Source organism: Phoxinus phoxinus (genome assembly GCF_949152265.1).
Source record: "Phoxinus phoxinus genome assembly, chromosome: 19".
Classification (NCBI taxonomy): domain Eukaryota; kingdom Metazoa; phylum Chordata; class Actinopteri; order Cypriniformes; family Leuciscidae; genus Phoxinus; species Phoxinus phoxinus.
Window position 1 is genome coordinate 11,300,725 of NC_136894.1, and position 18,739 is coordinate 11,319,463.

General features: G+C 37.7%; 1 protein-coding gene across 8 annotated transcripts in view; it reads left to right on the forward strand.

The window, feature by feature from the left end:
• Nucleotides 1-18,739, forward strand: part of nrsn1l (neurensin 1-like) — a 211,529-nt gene that overhangs the window by 122,058 nt on the left and 70,732 nt on the right. For 5 of the 8 annotated variants that reach the window (XR_013795172.1, XR_013795173.1, XR_013795174.1 and 2 more), the window contains one exon: nt 6,107-6,800. The exons of the other annotated variants lie outside the window; for them this stretch is intronic. The gene's annotated coding sequence lies outside the window, so the exon portion shown is untranslated. Of the gene's footprint in view, nt 1-6,106; nt 6,801-18,739 lie in introns of those variants that run through there. 8 annotated transcript variants of the gene reach the window in all.

The following is an 18,739-nucleotide window of genomic DNA, read 5'->3' on the forward strand; positions in this document are numbered from 1 at the left end:
AATATGGTAGGGGGCGCTATTACGCATCTTCTGACAAAGTACAAAATCTTTGGATCAAAACACAGACAAAAAGTGATAGAATCATTGCTTATGCACATGTAAAATAACGTGATCATCAAAAATTAAACAGCATATAAATCAACTGCCTAACGTTACCGAATGAAATGTCAACCCAGGAAGAGCTACATGACTGTTCAAGCTTTTGGGGTGTTGATGGACTCGATCTACTCCATCTATGTTTTGATCATCTTTCTGAATCCGATCCGAACGTTGCCTAATTTTTCAGCTTTTTGTTTAAAATGTTGCTTTTTTATGAAACACACCCACAGTTTTGTTTAAACCTGGGCCCTGTTCTTTCTTTCGATATACATGTATTGCATGTTCAGAAATTCATACAACAAAATATTCTGGGGGCCATGAACATTTTGTGAAAATTCTCAAAAAATGCTGGTGCTGGCTGTAAACTTTTTTTTTTTTTTTTTTTACGCAGACGGGGAAAGAGTTCAGTACAATTGATTAAGGTGCAGTCACATTTACCTTTATTCAGTGAATTTTTACATCCATGCTGAATGGATATTGCTTGTGATGGTGAAAGATTTTGTATCATATTCAAGTTAGTCGAATTATTTTTTTCTGTTTACTAATAGAATGCTGCTTTGCTTGAAAGTGACTAGTTGTGAGCGATAATTCATGCATCATGTTTACTTACAATGGACAGTGGACCTTTTTGTTTGTAAAATGTTGCTACTTTTACAAATATAATTTTTTACATTATTCATTTGTAATATAATTAATTATTATAGATCTTATTATTATTATTGGTATTATTAACTTCGAAAACAAGTGGAGAATACAGTTCTGCTTATCTATTTAACATGCATCTAAGTGCATTCAATTCTGAATGTGTTTCAAAGATTTAGTGCTACTAAAAAGTTTTAGTTAGTTAGTTAGTTAGTTAGTTAGTTAGTTAGTTAGTTAGTTAGTTAGTTAGTTAGTTAGTTAGTTACCCAAAAAAACCTGTGTCCTTACTTTCAGGTTGCACAAACCAATCCGATTGGAACTGGTGATTTCAGTCAACACTTAAAGTCGGCATGAAATCAAAATTGACCCTATTTACTTTGTTAGCGGATAGTACTAGTCTTGTGGTGAACAATTAATCCGTGCAAGTTAATACACAGAATTTTTTTTTGCCGAAGTTATCTTTAATCAAAGTCTGAAAAGTTACTTCCGGGTCTGGAATGGGTCTTTTTCTGATGACATAGGCTTGACGGCTTGGGTTGGTTAATCGCTTAACCACTCCCCTCAAACCGTTACTCTACTATGGGCGAGAGATGGAGAGGAGGAGCGCTAAAGTAAAACCCTGCCCTCTATTCAATATTCCGTTTCACTCGGAAATGCGTCACAACACTTGAGAAAAGTCGTTTGCAACTTCCGGTTCACGCGGACTTTAACATCTCATCATTTTGGTGTGCAATATGCATTCACACAGACACAAACACAGGTTCGAAACATGAAAGTTTCATGGACATTATCTATCAGATTGATATCAAAACGATGTGTTACGTCCATGATAAATCACCAAAGATAACTTGCAGGTGCTGCTCTGCAATCAAAGCACAGATGAGAAACGCTATTAGGACCTCTCATTGTGCTGCTCTTTCTTTATTGAACATAAAGCTTGTCTCTATTATAAACGGCAGCCCCATTCGTCATTCCGGCCGGCCACTAGTCCTCTCACTCAGATACTTCCTGACTTATGTCAGAAGAAGAGTTGATTTAATGACTTCCGATAGAAGAGGGGTTGGCGTTCGGCTCTCAGCATTGTAATGCTCTAAAGCTAAAGTGTGACCTGCTTATTTACGATGTTGGATGCCCCAAGATGCAGTCCCTATGCTCTCTTTTCTGTTTTCATGGTATTGATTTTTTTCCCCCAGTATCCATCATATCAATCCTTTCACAACGCAAAGAGACTACAGATCCTGAGACATTGTGCCCTAAGTGGGGACGCTGAGACCTGTTCCCATGACCACTTGGTGCTTGATTCATGGCTTCTGGTGGCCATGATGGATGGATTAGCCATCACTGGTAATTCAGTTAGCATCTTCTGGCCTGTAAGTAAGTGGGGGGGACGTGTGGCATAGTAGATTCCCAGTGTCCATTTGTGTCAGGTTGTGATTTCATGTCCTGCACTGACAGCCTTTGACCTCCGCTCCGTAAGTTTGTGCTTGGCTTGTTTTTATATCAGCTCTCTGCCGAGGTCTTTATGTGGTGTTTGGCAGTAAAGCGATAATGTTTTTTTTTTTCTTCTTCTTCTTTTAAAAAAGGACATCAGGCTGCTTTATGGTCAAGGAAAGTCACTGGATTCCTCCCCAATCCTTTTAAAAATGATTTATCTGAGATTGATTCATGGAGGATGTGAACAGTATGAACCTTTAAAGTGTTCCCGGAGAAGATGGTATAGCTGAAATCTGTTTGCTAGCATTTGTGTCCGATGAAATTGTAATGTTTATGGCCCAATGACTTGATTTTTATTTATTTGTCTAATGATTTATTTTTAAAAAATAATAATAATTTAATTAAACCATACACATACATACAATGACTTGAATGCATATTTTAATATTGGACTTTTTTTTAAAGGTTAAACGTGCCATGGTTAGGGTTAGTCCTGGTATTATAATGAAGGAAAAAAGTGTCATTAAAAGGATTTTAACAACTAAATACAACTTTAAAAAAAATAAAAATTTGCAAAGCAGTTAACTGCCAAATCAGGCGGTGCAACCAACATGAAGAAACAATTAGAAAGCATAAAATAGTAAAAGAAAGCATAAAATAGTAAATGAAATCATAGAGATGACCCCTGCAACTTTTTATCTTATAAACATATTTTAATAAATGTTTGTTTGTGTATCCTCGCATGATACAAGGAAAATGTAAATTATTTGTACTTGTTTTTTTTGACATGACATTTTTTGAGTAATTTAAAACTTTCCTGAAAATTGTATAAATGTTTTTCAAAATAACATGAAACCAACATGAATGGAGTATTTCAAAGAAACGGGCACATGTTTTAAATTAGACTTTTTAAAGATTTTTCTTCTTTTATTTCCTAATATGAGTCAACACACGTATTTGTCGTTGACCCGTAGTTGGTTGTACTCAAAGTCTCATGGTTATGATTAAAATACTGAGAATATCGCTGCTAATAATAAAAGAGTCGTTGAAACTGACAAAAACATTTGTGTTTACAACAGCCATGCTGTGGACTCCAGTGACGAACTTACGACGTGATGATGACTACGATGAAAAAGGCAATGACAATCGCCCACTGTCCTGCCGCAGAGACCTCATGATCTGCATTTGTGTCCATGGCACCATGCTAATCTCTTCATTAAGTTTATGGCCGGTCAGCCAACATAACTCTTCACTGCGGCAAGCCTTTGTTGTACGAACTCAGTAGTATGTTTACCAGTTGCCCTTGTCCTGGGGCCACTGCCAGAGTGTGTAGGAGACAACAGAGGACAGTGTGTGCTTGTAAATAACACCATTCTCTCAGCATGCCTGCGTGACCGTCTTACTACATGACCACCCCCACCACACCTCAAAACATTAGCAGAGGATCCCTCTATGCCCAAGGACTCGTAACCTCTGTGAACCGAGTGCACTGGGAGCTCCCTGTCTTCTCAAAGAGAGTCTGTTAGTCTCCCTCAGCCTGTGTACAACCAGCACACAACTCGAGTTTTGTTTCTCGTGTAAATTTTGTTCTTTAGCTCTGTCCGTGAACAAGCCCCGGTTGTGTGTGGTGTAGTGAAGAGAATGGCTTGGTGACGGAATAGAAAGAAAGAGCAGACTGTGATGCGCTCAGTCTTTGTGTGGACTTCTGCATTCATGGGCCCATGTGACTCCAACAGCAGGGCCTTTGGTTTGGCCCGGCACAACACCAGTGCTTTGTAAATACCCAAATGTGTTTGGAAGCTAATCGCTGAGCTTATTTTCATTCTGGGCCATCGTGCGGTTTACTTTGCCGTAGTTAAGTATCTGGGAAGATGCTGACTTGTTTTGAGCTCTAAGACTACGACAAGCACCAGGGGCAGTCCTGACTCACTTGGTGGCCTTGGTTAGATAACACATTTGATAGATAGATAGATAGATAGATAGATAGATAGATAGATAGATAGATAGATAGATAGATAGATAGATAGATAGATAGATAGATAGATAGATAGATAGATAGATAGATAGATTTGTTTTATAATTGATGATATTTGCAATTTCTACACTGTTATTAAACTGAATCAACATTGAACTGATGACACTGTTGTCTTAGCTGCTTATAGCTGAATTTAACTCATTTGATAATAAATGTACTTTAAACACTTATTGAACTGCTTTACAGCTCTTTTTGTATTTGTCTCATATTTGAAAAAGCCACTTTCGCACACAATCCTGGTAAATTACCATAAAATTACCAGAACAACTTTTCCTGTAAATACACAAATGTGCTGTTCACGCAAGCAACAGCGTTCTGTCTTTTTACCGGTAAGATACCATTCACACATTAGTACCAAAAAAAATCTCAGCCCACTGATCTATATAATTGTGTTCATCATGATTCATAATAATCATGAGTTATTATGATCACTGATCATAATAACTTTATTTGTGTTTAACAAGTAAAATGTTTGTAGCGACATGATGGTGAATAGATGTACTGTAGTTTCAGTTTTTTTTATTTTTTTTTATTGGAAGGTGCAACTTAATAAAGTAACCAAATACACAATTAACTTGTAAGTGCAAAAAAATAAACATTTTGTCTACAATAAACATGCAACTTAATTAGATGCTTTTTTTTATTTTGAAAATTGCATTCAAAATTCATTTAGCAATGTGGTAAATTAATTGGAAAAATTCATTTGGAAAATTCAATGTGGAAAATTTTATTTAGCAATGTAGATGATGCTTCTAATACTGCAGTGCTTAGTTGTTTTCTCTATTCTCGAGAACTCCGATAAGTACTAGATGAACAAAGGAGTTTTATGTATCTCAACTTGTAATACAATAAAAAGTGATGAAATCAAACAGCACAAAAGAGGGACCGGGCCGCCTCGACTCGCCTGCAGCAAATATGCAGTAGCAGATTTGGGATCTGGCTTTGTTCTGCCGGCTTCTTTGTCTGGCTCGCTCTGCGTGTTGTCTGAGGGCTAACGCTGCTTTAAAACAGAAGTCCTACTGGGCTCCAATTAAGACCAGGAGAAGAATTAATGAACAAGTCCTCCAAGTCAGCCTCAGCTCTCAACTGCTCTATTTATCAGACTGCTCAGGGGGACACATGGTCTCAATTCAAACCCACAATTTCTGTCTTCACTAAATTAAATATGTGTAATTTATGTTTTTATAAACATAGATGACCTTGCCATCAGCTATAGAAGTTCTAGTCATTTGAATCTTTCTCATTTTTACCCCTCCTCTCTTCATTATATTGCATTTCATTTCCCAGCATGCCCATAAGCCATGTTCAGGTTTCTCTGCTGACTATAAAAATGAATGGTTGGAGGGCAATTGGGAGAAGAGGGATGTTCCGTAGAAACACATGCTGTTCAAAGTATTTTCCAGTCAATAGGTGCAATAGACTTCGGTGTTATTTTTTCTCCCTGAACTGTGAATGAACAGCTTTTTCCCCCAGTTTTTTTCCAGTGTGACATACACCAATTTGTATAGACAAGTTCCTTTGGGGAAAACCTTGAAGGTAGAGATGAAAATGAAAGTAAATGAAGATTTATGTATATGATGATACTCCATCATCTTCCTTTGAAAGCAATACATTGCTTTTAGATGCTCTACGCTTGCTTGAAATTAATCTTGGGACTTGCATTGATCTTTAGAAATACCAAGATAAATCATTGCATGTTTCAGAAAATCCCAATTATTATTATGAATATTCAGGGTTTTTTTTTCTTCTTCTTGAAGGTAAAGATGCAAATACTAGCATGGGGTGTGCGTATTATCTTGCATATGCGGTGTTGTGGTCCGAATGCATTTATACCTGTCCTCCTGTGTGCGAGCAAACATTATTTAATGTCACTAACTCACGCCCTTTACCTTTCAGGTTTCAGCATCCAGCCAAATTTTCCATCAATTAACATACGCATATTGTTGCGTAAACAGAAGCAAGCGGCCCAGAGCACTCCTCCCAGAGATGGCATAACGGAGAGACCCTGATGAAGACAGATCCTATCGTTAACTTTGCACTCACAGAGGGCCCCACGGGGAACCGTGTAAATGCTACTAGCCTTTTCTCCTAATGTTGGTGTCTTTGTTATAGATTGTTTGCCATTTTGAAAAATATGCAACTGTGTCTTTTGCCATTTTTTACATCTCTGCATGAGGTACCACCACCACCATACATGACTGCAACACTAAGAACATACTCAGTCATGTATGATGATAATCACCACCTGAGACTTTTGCTATTATAAATGTATTTTCTAATGTGTTTCTTTCATATTCATGTCTGTCAGTTATAGTCGTGTGACTAAGCTTAGTTGTGCTTTTTTGTTTTTCAACACAATGAGCTAATGCTATTGCGCAACAAATTCACTCGCAAAAAAAAGCTGTGATATTGTTAATGAGCATTTGCATGGCATGTGAAATAGTATCACTGATTATTTTTGGCAAATTACCTATTTATTAAATACTCTTCTCTGTATCTTTCGCTCTATATTTTATTTAAGTGTAAATGTGGTGGGGTACACCAGGTCCAACATTTTACAATTAAAAAAATGTAAAATGATACTTGAGGCACCACTTGGTCAGTGTTTTTTTTTAACAAATCAGTTGAGTGAATGATTCAATGGCTCGTTTACAAAGACAATTACTCAATTCTGAACCGCATACTACATACTACAACCTTGTATGGCAGGAATAGTGGGGAGGAATAGTGTGCAGTTCAGAATTCGGCAAATCTCTTGTCTAGTTAAGTTAAAGGTGACGTGTAGCCAAGTATAGTGTCCCATACTCAGAATTTGTGCTCTGTATTTCACCCATCCAAGTGCACACATACAGCAGTGAGTATTGATCACACATCGTGAACACACACCCAGAGCAGTGTGCAGTCATTATTGTTGTGGTGCCCGGGGAACGATTGGTGGTCAAGGGCACCTCAGTTGTGGTTAGTTGTGGAAGAGAGCGCTGACCTTCGGTTTACAAGTCCAACTCTCTAACTATTAGGCCACAACTGCCCATTAATGATTAATTGTTTTTTAACTAATCAGTTGAGTGAATGATTCTGCGACTAATTCATAAAGACAATCACTTATTTTGTTTAATGAATGAATCAGTGTTTTTTTTTTTTTACAGTTTTTTAACAAATTGGTTGAGTGATTTCTAAATATAAGCCTATCGATGCTTTTGAATGAATCACTCATAACGACAGTGTCTGAGTTTAGAATAGAACACTACCATACTAAGCTATGCACAATATATTTGTATTGCAGAAATAGTAGGAGTAAAATGCGTTCCAAATTCATCTGGTTACTTGTTTCATGTGACTCTCTCACTTGTCGCCACCTACTGGCATGGCAAAGTAACCTGCAGAAAGATTCATGGAAAAATCAGTTTCAATAATGCATATGACAGTTTGTCAGGAACACAAACACAAAAATCATTCTACTTAGGCATATTAACCATTATATAATTGTCTCTTAATGTTGTGAAATGGTCAGCACGTGCAAACATCTGTATGCCAGTGGCCCTAGTAATCCTGGAAACTACACCAATCACTGATGTTTGTGTCAAGCTGTCAGACTTCCCAGTACAGGAGGAGAAACGCAAGGAAGAAAGAAACTATCTCTCGCCTCTCATGAAAAGAAAGCTAGTGTTTTTTTTTTGTTGTTGTTTTGTGTTCAATCAATATAGCCGCTATTTCTTTTCAAGGCTGTCAGCACTCCGTCAACTTCATTACCTCCCCCTGTGCTGGGCCTCCAAAGATGGACTGCTTGATATTGACAAACAAAGCTCACAATGCTCCTCATTCATATTGGGACATGCGGTTGGAGGCTGTTCTTTTGCTCTGTAAAAAAGAGAAAAAAAAAAACCTAGGTGCCCTTTTTATAAGCCCTGAGTCGCAGAGAAAGAAAGATGAGGTAATGCAGAGTGAGAAAAGCAGCTGATAAAGAGCTTCTCTCTCCTCCTCTGCGCTCTGTCTTTTTCACCCTCACCCTCTGTCTTTCTTTCGCTCCCCTCTATCTCCAGGGCACAGGCACAGGTATAAAAGAATCACAAATTGTTTTTGGCCCCGGCCCAAGTAAGCCAATCACTGTCTAACCGGAGTGATCTCATTCCTATTAAGACCATTTGTTCCATTCTAAATCCAATATCTGTACTGTCAGTAATAATGCGATTTCAGAAGGGGCGCAGGCGAAGGGAACGAAGACAGGATAACTGGGAATGTGACTATGGTGATTTTACCAATGTAAGCCTGGAAGCAATGCATTGTGGGCTGTATTCAAATTTATACGTAAATGCCAGAATAGATATGACTGAAAGAGGTGACCTGAGAAATCACAACTGTCTCTGAAACAGCCCTTGGTTGGTTGTGTAAACAACTAAAAATAGCTAAATCTGAAAAGGAACCCATCAGAGAACTCGCTGCCTGTCATGTTTGGATTTGATGAAAGTGGGTGTGCTGTTTTGTCTTTAGAAAATGGTATTTTGGAATGCCAAGATGAGGTGTTTGAAATCATTGGGGTGGTTTAATTGCAGGGGCTAATATTTAGTTAGCCTAGCAATTAGCTCCTGGAGAGAGGCAAAGATTATGATATAACATGAATAAATATTGAAATTGACTTTCAAAATTGAAATGCATATAGGCTAATACAACACAGATATTATACTAAGTGTAATAAAACCTATAACCTAAATTTATAGTCATGCAAAATCTATGTTAGCATTCCAATTTATTCGAATGACAGTTGTAAAATACTTTATTACATTAAATTTTGAGTTTGTATCACGCAATTCTGTCTTCTGTTTTTTTTTTATTGAAAAAAAGTCCGTCTTTATATCTCGCAATTGCAAGTTTATATCTCACAATTATGAGAAGAGAAGTCAGATTTGTGAGATATAAAGTCAGAATTGCGAGATATAAAGTCAGAATTGCAAGATATAAATTTGCAATTCAGAATTTATAACATGCAATGGCAACTTTATATCACGCAATTCAGACTTTTTTCGTATTTCTCGCAACTGTGAGTTTATATCTCGCAGTTTTGAGAAAACTCGCAATTATGTTTTAAAATGTTTTTGGGTTTCTTTATGGCGGAAAATAGCTTCCATACAAGTGGCCATAAATGTTGAAAAATTTGTTTTTTTTGCTTATAGGATTTTTCGATATTCGATGTCTCTGGAATTCATTACGCAGCATCCAAAGTTGAACGCTAATGCTAACAGCTAGCTTTCTCCAGTTGGGAGTCATTGGAGACATCAACATGTTATTTGCACTGAAAATAGATGTTAGCTGTCTTATTTGAGTTAAGTATGAGCCTCATGAACTAGCCTGACTGAACTACCACCCAGAGTATGAATATTTCATTCTATCTGTCACTCACTGTCATCTATACAGCAATCCCCTGTTGTTGCATCAACATTTTGCTTTATTATCTCTTCATATTCTTGACATTTATTCAACACATATTGCTGTCTGTGCAGAACTGTAACTGCAGGTATCTCCCATGGTGCCGTGTTAATTGTGAGTTGCTGGCTCATATCTACGAAAGTGATCAATAGTGATTTCCCAGAGTACCTAGTAAATCATGGGGAAAGTCAAACAAACATGTGTGTAAACAAACTCAGCAGTACTCAACTCCAAAACAGCACATGTGAATTGGCCTGTCTATCTCTGAGGACCCGTTCAGAAATAATGCTTTTGTTGGGAGAAATTTTGCCTCCATGCAGACTCTGTTTATGAACTAGGAAGTGCTACATTTTGATTACCCGCCTGTTTTCGGAACATATACAGTCCTTTTGTAATTTGATCTAAAAATGCATTCCCTCAGCATTTGTACTGTTGAGAAATGATTGGTAGCTTATGGTGTTAGTATGAAGTGATGCTGGCTTTTGTCTTGGGACTTTAGAGCGTGGTACTCAACCCACACTAGCCTTGAGCGGCTCTTTAATGCTGCTGTTGCTGCTCAGTGACTCACTTTTCTCTAAAAACTGCAGTTAACAAGTTTCAATCTGATTGTTTGTTGTTGTCAAAAAGTTGCATCACTTTGACATGCCTCTATGTTGGGTGGTGACCAATCAATTATAATTAACCTTGCCTTGCTCACCGAAGTCTTATTTGTCAGTAGCAAGAAAAGTATCTACAGCTATCAATAAAGGAATTCAACAAAGGAAACATTTATTTTCAACCGAATGTTTATTTACTCCAGCCTCGTACCACTTGTGTATTAATTTATTATCTGTAAATTATATATATACACACCCAGGTGAAAAGTACGTACTATTAAATGTATTAAAAATGCACTTGAAATTCAAGAAGTATGATCATGTGTATTCCCAACATGCTTGTTTGAAGTGCATTAAAAATATATTGTATTGCATTTAAATATATTTCTAGAAAGTATACTAAAGTATATTGGTAATAAATATATGGTTAGTTATGCTTTTAAGAAATATGCTAAAACACAGGCATTAAGTGAAATTTTAGTGTGTTTAAAGAAAACATACTTATTTCACTCTTACTTAAATTATATTTTATGTGTACTTTGTGTAAGAACATACTGTATATATGACTTTTATATATTGTGGCATGGTGTATCGTTACACCCCTTATATATATATATATATATATATATATATATATATATATATATATATATATATATATATATATACTGTATGTTCTTTATACCTATTATACAAATAATAGATAATGGATTGATTTCTACAGGTATTACCTTCTTTGAAATACACTATTATATTAAATTATATTCATACAATTTTTATATAATATTTATATATTTAAACTTTCATATTTCATATAATTGGGATCTGACGACTTCACCTAAATATAATAAGGCTCCAGGCTAAAAGGTTTAAACACAGAAATGTAAGGCATTTGATTAAAAATGACTTGAGCGGTGAAATCTTTTGGTGGAGGTACAACTGTGTTATTTCTGTTGGTATCACTTTGCAAAACTCAGCTACATGCAAACAATGCTTTATTCATAGTTACAGTACATCCTTTCCATCTTCCATTCTGGGATACTAAAAGTAACCAGATTTATATTTTTAGCTAATTCCATGAGTTATGGGACTGGATATAATCAACTCTTATAAAGCAAGTCCCTTGATGAAGGGAAAAGGCTATTTTTGAAATGTGGCTCTTGGAAAGAAAAGACATTTGTCCACTTGGCTCCTCAACTGGCTCCTGAAAGGGTTGAATAGCTCTAGTCTAGAGAATAGCGATGTTCAGAACAGTAATAAGCTGAATGATTTGCACACAATGAATCATAGGTGGCGTAAATGGCTCGACTGGTTCACTGAATATATTGTCATAGCGGAGCGAGGACTGCTGCTTCATAAAAGCCATTGATGCTGGCTAAAGTCTTTATAGTCATCTTTTACGAAACAAGGCTTGGCTGGACAAGGGTCATCTCGAGTGAATTAGAAGGCCAGGCTTGATTTATCTGCTGCCATGGACAGCCACTCTCATGTGTGTTTGGCTGCTAATTAGTGCCGGCCCTCCTCTGGAGTGTCACCTCAGCAGGCCCACACAAATGGACAGTGCTTCATCTTGCCCAGAAAAGAAGGGGTTGCCACAAAGAGGGTCTTAAATTACTGCTGTCACTTTAAACACAGGGTCGCCCGGGGCCTGCTGCATGCTGGGATACCTTCAGGAGGCCTCTCTTTGTCTGAGGGGGGAAGGCTGGTCACAACAAACAGCAGTTCCTTCACGCTGGCTGCTTTGAATTCCCCTCTCTCGACCTCCCGTACGGACCCGGCTTGAGGCGCAGCACGCTTAGGAGTAATTCAGGCTCCCTCCGAGTGGATCACCATGCTGTAATCCATAAATGCATGAATGTCCGAAATGAAAGAGACTGTGACGCTGTAAAGAATACGGTATAAAGGAAGAGAGGGATGCAGGAAGGAAGAGATAAATAAAATGGCAAACCTCACTTGTGTGGCCCCAGTGTGAGGCCGTGACTGAAAGGCTGACCGAAATGCTGCCTGAGGAAAGGGATACAAAAAGGAGGGAGAAACCGTTCTAGATGTGTTTCTTTTTCTAGTTGCACTTTTGGCTGTCCCTCGGTGTCAGTATCTGTTCTCTTCTCACCGCTGCATGTGCCGACTAAGAGCAAGAGGTGAAGTTCAAGAAGTTCGGTTTTTACATTTCAATGAGGCTTACAGTCTTCCTTGAGTGTGGTACCTGACATTCCGGTGGTCAGCGTCCCCTTCCATGCTCCTGCAGGTGGGCATTAGGTGAAAGAAAAGCGTTTTAAGTCTTGCCTCACCTTTTCTTACATCTTTTGAAGCTGTATTCATTCTGATAAATCTCGGAAGCGGCTCCCTTAACTCGCACTGCAGCTCCAGATAATGTAGTGTCTCTGTAATTGGTCTTGAAGTTCCCAGGATCTTGCTCTCTCACTTTTAACAACGATAAAGACTCTATTGCAGCTGGTAAGGTTTTGAATCATTAAGATTCCCCTTTAATCTTCTGTCTACGTGCTGAATGTTTTAGGTGTATGAAGGAGGTGTGCTTCATTGTGAGAATATACTCCTTGTGGTGCAAGCGAGTTCAGTTCATCTCGAGTTCACTGTCAGACCTGTTTCTCTCATCACTTCTCTTCTCCAGAGGGTTCTCATGTTGCGGAGGAGTTTTAACTTTGGATTCTCATCCTTTAAAATCTATATTGAAGTGTCATTAATCACTGGGATTTTGAATAACACACTTTGGCTACGTCCTATGTTAGTCCCTGTTTTGTGATGTACCACATTAGTCAAGAAACGGTACCAGTTTCCAGAGTTGAGCAAGCAACTTGGCAAAGTAGAAAAACTAAACTCAGCAGTCTAACTTGTGATGTCAATTTAGGCTGTTTTGACCGCTAGTTTGGCTGATTAAATGAAAGGAGGAGTCATTTATCCAGGCCAACCCATTCTCTCGATGAAAATGATAAGGAAATGTCACTTTTGAGGTGTTAAAGCAGGGTTCTTCAACTTTTTTTCCTAGGCCCCGTTTACACGTAGGCCTACATGATTTTTTTTTTTTTACTAAGACATTTCCCTTTGTTTGTGCCCTTCGTTTACACGCAAACGGAGAATTCGCCTCTGAAAGCGATTTTTTTCTAAAAACTCCGGCCAGATTGGAGATTTTGGAAAACTTCCTGTGCACTTTTGCATGTAAACTGAGAAAAACTGAGTTTTAGGCATCCGACGTCACAGTATGTGCCTATTTTCGGGATTCGGATTGGCTAACGTGGGCTTGAGCTTCTCGTGACACTGCCACCTATAGGTTTGGCATGCTCTTGATGGCATATACACGGGTTAGTGTAAATGAACACTTTTCTGAAAACTGACAGGTGTCCACGATGTTATTTTTGAAAACGGAGAGGGGTGAAATGTCTGTTTATGAAAATAACCGTCCACGTGTAAACGTAGCCCTAGAGTGCCATCCAACTCAAATCCAACTCACCTGCCTGTAATTTTCTAGTAATCCTGAAGACCTGGATTATCTTGTTCAGGTGTTTGATTAGGTTTGGAGCTAAACTCTGCAGGAAAGTAGTCCTCCAGGACCAGATCTGAAGAGTCCTGTGCTAAAGGGACGCTTTTTTGTCCTTATGAAGTCTAGGTTGGGGTTTGGTTTTTAATTTCAAAAGCCACAATAAATTATTTACATTTCACTATTTAGACATTCCAAGCACCTAACACAACCCCTTTCTCCTAAACTTAACCATTTCTTATTATAAAACATGGCACATTCAAGTAGAGTCTCAATACTTTATCCAAAAATTACAAATGTTCCAAGACCAAATTATTGAATTTTGTAAGGAACAGACCAGAAATGGATCACATTCTCCATCCGGCATAACTGCACCCGAAAGAAGCATTGCAACATATACACACATGGTGCTTCACAAATAAAAATCAAGATCAATACTACCTTCTTATTAATAAATGTACATTAATCTAATAGCTTTGCTACTTCTAGTGACATTTCTGCTTAATACTGCTAACTTTCTTAATGTTTTTTTAGATGTATATATGTTTTATGATATTTTATTGCAAGTTCTGGGAGCTGACTCTACAGTTGAATGTACATTCATCAGCATTTTCATTAGTGAAAGAGCCTATTCTCCAAGGCCATTTTGCTATAAAGAGCATTTGTTCTGTGCCCTGTATGTAACACGAGCCATGCACTAACACTCCTCGGCAGTCTGAGATACTGGCCCTCTTCCCCTGCAGTGTACAGTAAATACCATGTTCAGCACATTAGCGCAGCTATACCTGCCCTCATTGCTGGCAGATGTCTGAGTGGAATGCAGATAATGAGGAGGAAATGTGGGACTGTCGAGTGGGTGATAATGCTCTTGGGAGGGGGACACGGTTAGGGAAACCAGATCCAGTCCCGGAGACGGACAGCCGATGATGTGAGTTCTGCATCCTAGCAGAGTGTGCAGCATGTGGGATTTTATAGTATGCGCTCTACCCAACAAAAGAGAGGCTTCACACTGTTCTGAGTAGCATAAGGGCACATCTGCCTGACGGAGAGGCAATTCTAGGAGGAATTAATTGACTTTCTACTTTTGATATGTGAGCAGTTCACACATCACATTCAGAAATGCTTTGAAACTGAATTAGTCACTCCTTTTCTGGAACCCTAACTCAATAAGTAAGTTTGCAGAGTTGGTTTGAACAGTAATGATTAATCTCATGAACCAGGGCTGGTTGGTATGATGTTGTGTGCCTTGTGACAGTAGAAATGTGTCAACCGGTTGAGATTTTGCCATAACGTCATACCACCCCTTGTTAAAAAGAAGTACACTCTAGCATACTTTAGGAAAATATACCTAATAACAAACTGGATATAATGTTTTCTTACACTTAATTGCATGTTAATTGATATTAAATTGAATCTTTATTTGTCATTTCATAATTATGTATGTTGTCTTTTGGAATATGATTAAGTGTACTATCAAATATACTGAGAAGCATTTGTGGTAAACTAAATTATAATGTAATTTCTGCTAAAACATGTTTAAATATATTTGCAATTACACATTTTAATGAGGAAGTTAAGAAGTAAATTTAATTTAGAATAACACACTACAGTTAAAATGTTACATTTACTTTAGTATGTTAGTCAAATCAAAATAAGTGTACTTTTTTTATTTAAAATAATAATTTAAAGTTGTTCAACTTTACACCTGTACAGTACACTTTAGTGCCTTTATTTTGTAAATAGTATATGATATGAATGTAGTTTTTAAAAAATATATACTTTTAAGATTTTAAGGTCACTATGTTCACATTTAATACAATTAAGCTCACTTCTTTTTCACAAGGGACGGTAGATATATATTTAAATTTTTCAGTAAAAAAAAGTTAAAAAATGTCCCATATAATATAACTATATCATGGTATTTACAGTTACAGTGATATAAGATTTTTTTTTTTTTCCACTGACTACTTATGTGACCAAATAAGGGAACAAATTTAGCACCATATCAAAAAAAAATTCTGCAGCCACTGTTGCTTTATGCCCAAAATAAGAGCAGGGAATGCGTGTTGTAAAAGAAAGCCAGAAGAGCTTCCTCATTCATGTATTTCATTTTCTGTTGGGACTTTCTCAGTCTGCTTGCTGACTGTGTGTTTCACAGCTCACTGTTGCCCCCTATGGAGACTAGAGCGACACTTCCTCCTCCTTTCAGCATGCCTCAGACTCTCTCCGTCCTGCCAAAAGATCCAGTTCCTTCTCAGTAATCTCTCTGACACCTTGGCTGGAGATGATTAATTGGCATTAAGCACATTAGTGGGGGTCTAAATTACCCCCTCCACTCATTAACGGCGAGGCCGTTCATTTTTCAGTGCGTTTTTAGACAAGTGTGGAATCTGTGTGACACAGGCGGACCTGGGCGAATGCTCCGCTGGGGTCTCACTGGGCCCTTCATCAGCCACTCCATCTACTCCTTCTCATCAGGCGACGCCACAGAGCATAAATGGGATTGTGATGGTGTCCCGAGCACGTCTCAGATCTGTCTGACTGCCTCCTGGAGAAAAGACAGGGGCTTGTCGGACCCGAAAGGTTGCGGCATTAGCGTGCGTGCGCAAAGCGTGACAGCTTATTATACAACTGTTTCCTTAGATGGATGAATTTCGGTAGCCATATCTAAGCACTCAGCTAATTGTTAATGGACATCCTAAGATGACTGAAATTAACTCTTGCACTGAACTGTGTCATCAGAGTTACTGTGTAGTGTCTGCTTTTTACCCTTTGTTGCATTTAAATCGGTCCACATTTTGATGAGCATAACAATACCCGAAATTAAATAAAATTCTCTTTCATTAGTTTAGTAAGGTTCTTTACACCCAAAACATTTGCATTCATGACAGTGTTGCAAAGTAACTAAAGTAGCAACACTATAAATATAAATGCTTTATTCAGTAGCATAACAGTAGCTCAGTTGATTAAATAATGCATTTCTGCTAACACTTTTCCCAACATGTACTGTAACAAAGTACAGTAAACAAAATACAATGTCACATTGCGTTGTGCACAAACTGAGGAAATCAAACGTGATCTACTCTTAAACTATTGTCTTTCTCTCATATGAAGTTTTTAAAATTCTGATTCATTTTAGTGAATTGTTCACTTGGATGCTTCACACGAACTAATCGATTCAAAACAATGATTCAAAATCCCTGCATATTTCACAGCTCTTTTTTTAAGACAAAATGTTGGTATTCTGACTACGTTATTAAGGTGTTTTCCAGCCTTTTAGTATAATTGAACTGGTTTTAACGTAACTGATGGCTAGTCATGTTTATAGTGAACCTCAATGCAGTTGGCAAGAGCAAAAAACAAAATAAAAGACTCAAAAACAACATGAAACAAAAACCTTACACTAGTCGAGTTTAGTGTCGAGATCCTAATTGAGATTCATTCATTCATAAACCCTCATTGTTTTTGTGCCAGATAACTCTGATTAAATCACAGTGTAGTTATAGGCCTATATTTTTAAAATTTTGCAATCTTAAAAAGATTGCAATGTAGCTATTTTTTTTAATTAGTTGCTTAAAATAATAGTTCACTAAAAAATAAAAATTCTGTCATAATTTACTCACTCTCAAGTTGTTTCAAACCTGTATTAATTTATTTATTCTGCTGAGCACAAAGGGGGATATTTTGAAGAATGTCACCAGACACTTGACGGACCCCATTGACTTCCATTGTATTTTTTTCTCCTACTGTGGAAGTCAATGGGGTACATCAACTCTTTGGTCACCAATATCCTTCAAAATATCTTCTTTTGTGTTCAGCAAAAGAAAGAAATTCATACAGGTTTGAAACAACTTCAGGGTAAGTAGATGATGACAGAATTTTAATTTTTGAGTAAACTATTCCTTTAACTGTAGCTCTTAGCTTGCCATATTTTCTAAGTATCTTCGCCAGCACCGAATTGTATATATTCAGTGCTTGAAATCCATTTGTTACCTTTGTTACACAAACAGCACATTTCAATGCCAATCATCGAAAGCAGTCTTCTGTACCACACTTATTTATCTTCTACAGCCATTCATTCCCCAGCGCTGGTCCCCCTCCACTGGCTTTCACTGGCACTTAATTTCTATTAATGGCTTTGCATTCTCAGGTTTAAATAAAATTGAATGTTAGACGGGGCGCATTCGCTGCACATGAGAAAATATGCATTGGCCATTATCGCCCATAATGTGTTGGCTCACAAGTAATTCCATTGTGTTCACTGTATGTTTGAGTGAATCATTTGAATGGGGAGATTTATCAGCCTGCCTGCATATTTTAGGCCTGAGCTGCATCCTACGCTGTGAGTGGCTTACAAGTTTACGACCTTACAACCAGTTCGAACAAACACATTTTGCCTCATGTTGTGTTTTCGTGACCAAAGACACACACATTAGTTTATTCCGTGTCTCCTAGTCTCAAGGACATCTTAAGTGTAAAAAAAAAAAAAAAAAAAAAAAAAAAAAAAAAACATGGTACAGTTTACCTCACTCTTACCTATGTTATGTCTTGTTTTTGGAGTGTGTGAACTTGTTCGTGCTCTCCAGAGAGTTTTGAGACTGCCCAAAATAGAAGTGGGTCAACCCGGTACTAACACGGTATTTTAGGAGTGTTTCCCCTGGTACTGTGCAATGGCTCAACTGTAATGTTTGACTGATTGCTGTCTGCAGCGCTGAGACTCCGACACAACAATGCAGCTATTCACTTTTGCTGACAGCAGGTCTTTTAACCTTCTCTGGTCCCCCAGTGTTTCCTCTCTCTGCTTTTTTTCTCTCAGCACACACACATGCACATGCACATGTTCACGTATTGATAAAACGCAAATAGAATGCAATCAAGTCTGAAAACATTACGTTTAATTCGCCCGTATTCTTCTTTTAAAGTATTATTTTGGTAACACTTTCCGTTGACTAGGCTATAAGTAACGTTGCACCTACATGTCAACTAACTCTCGTTAGAGTATTATTAGACTGTCTGCAA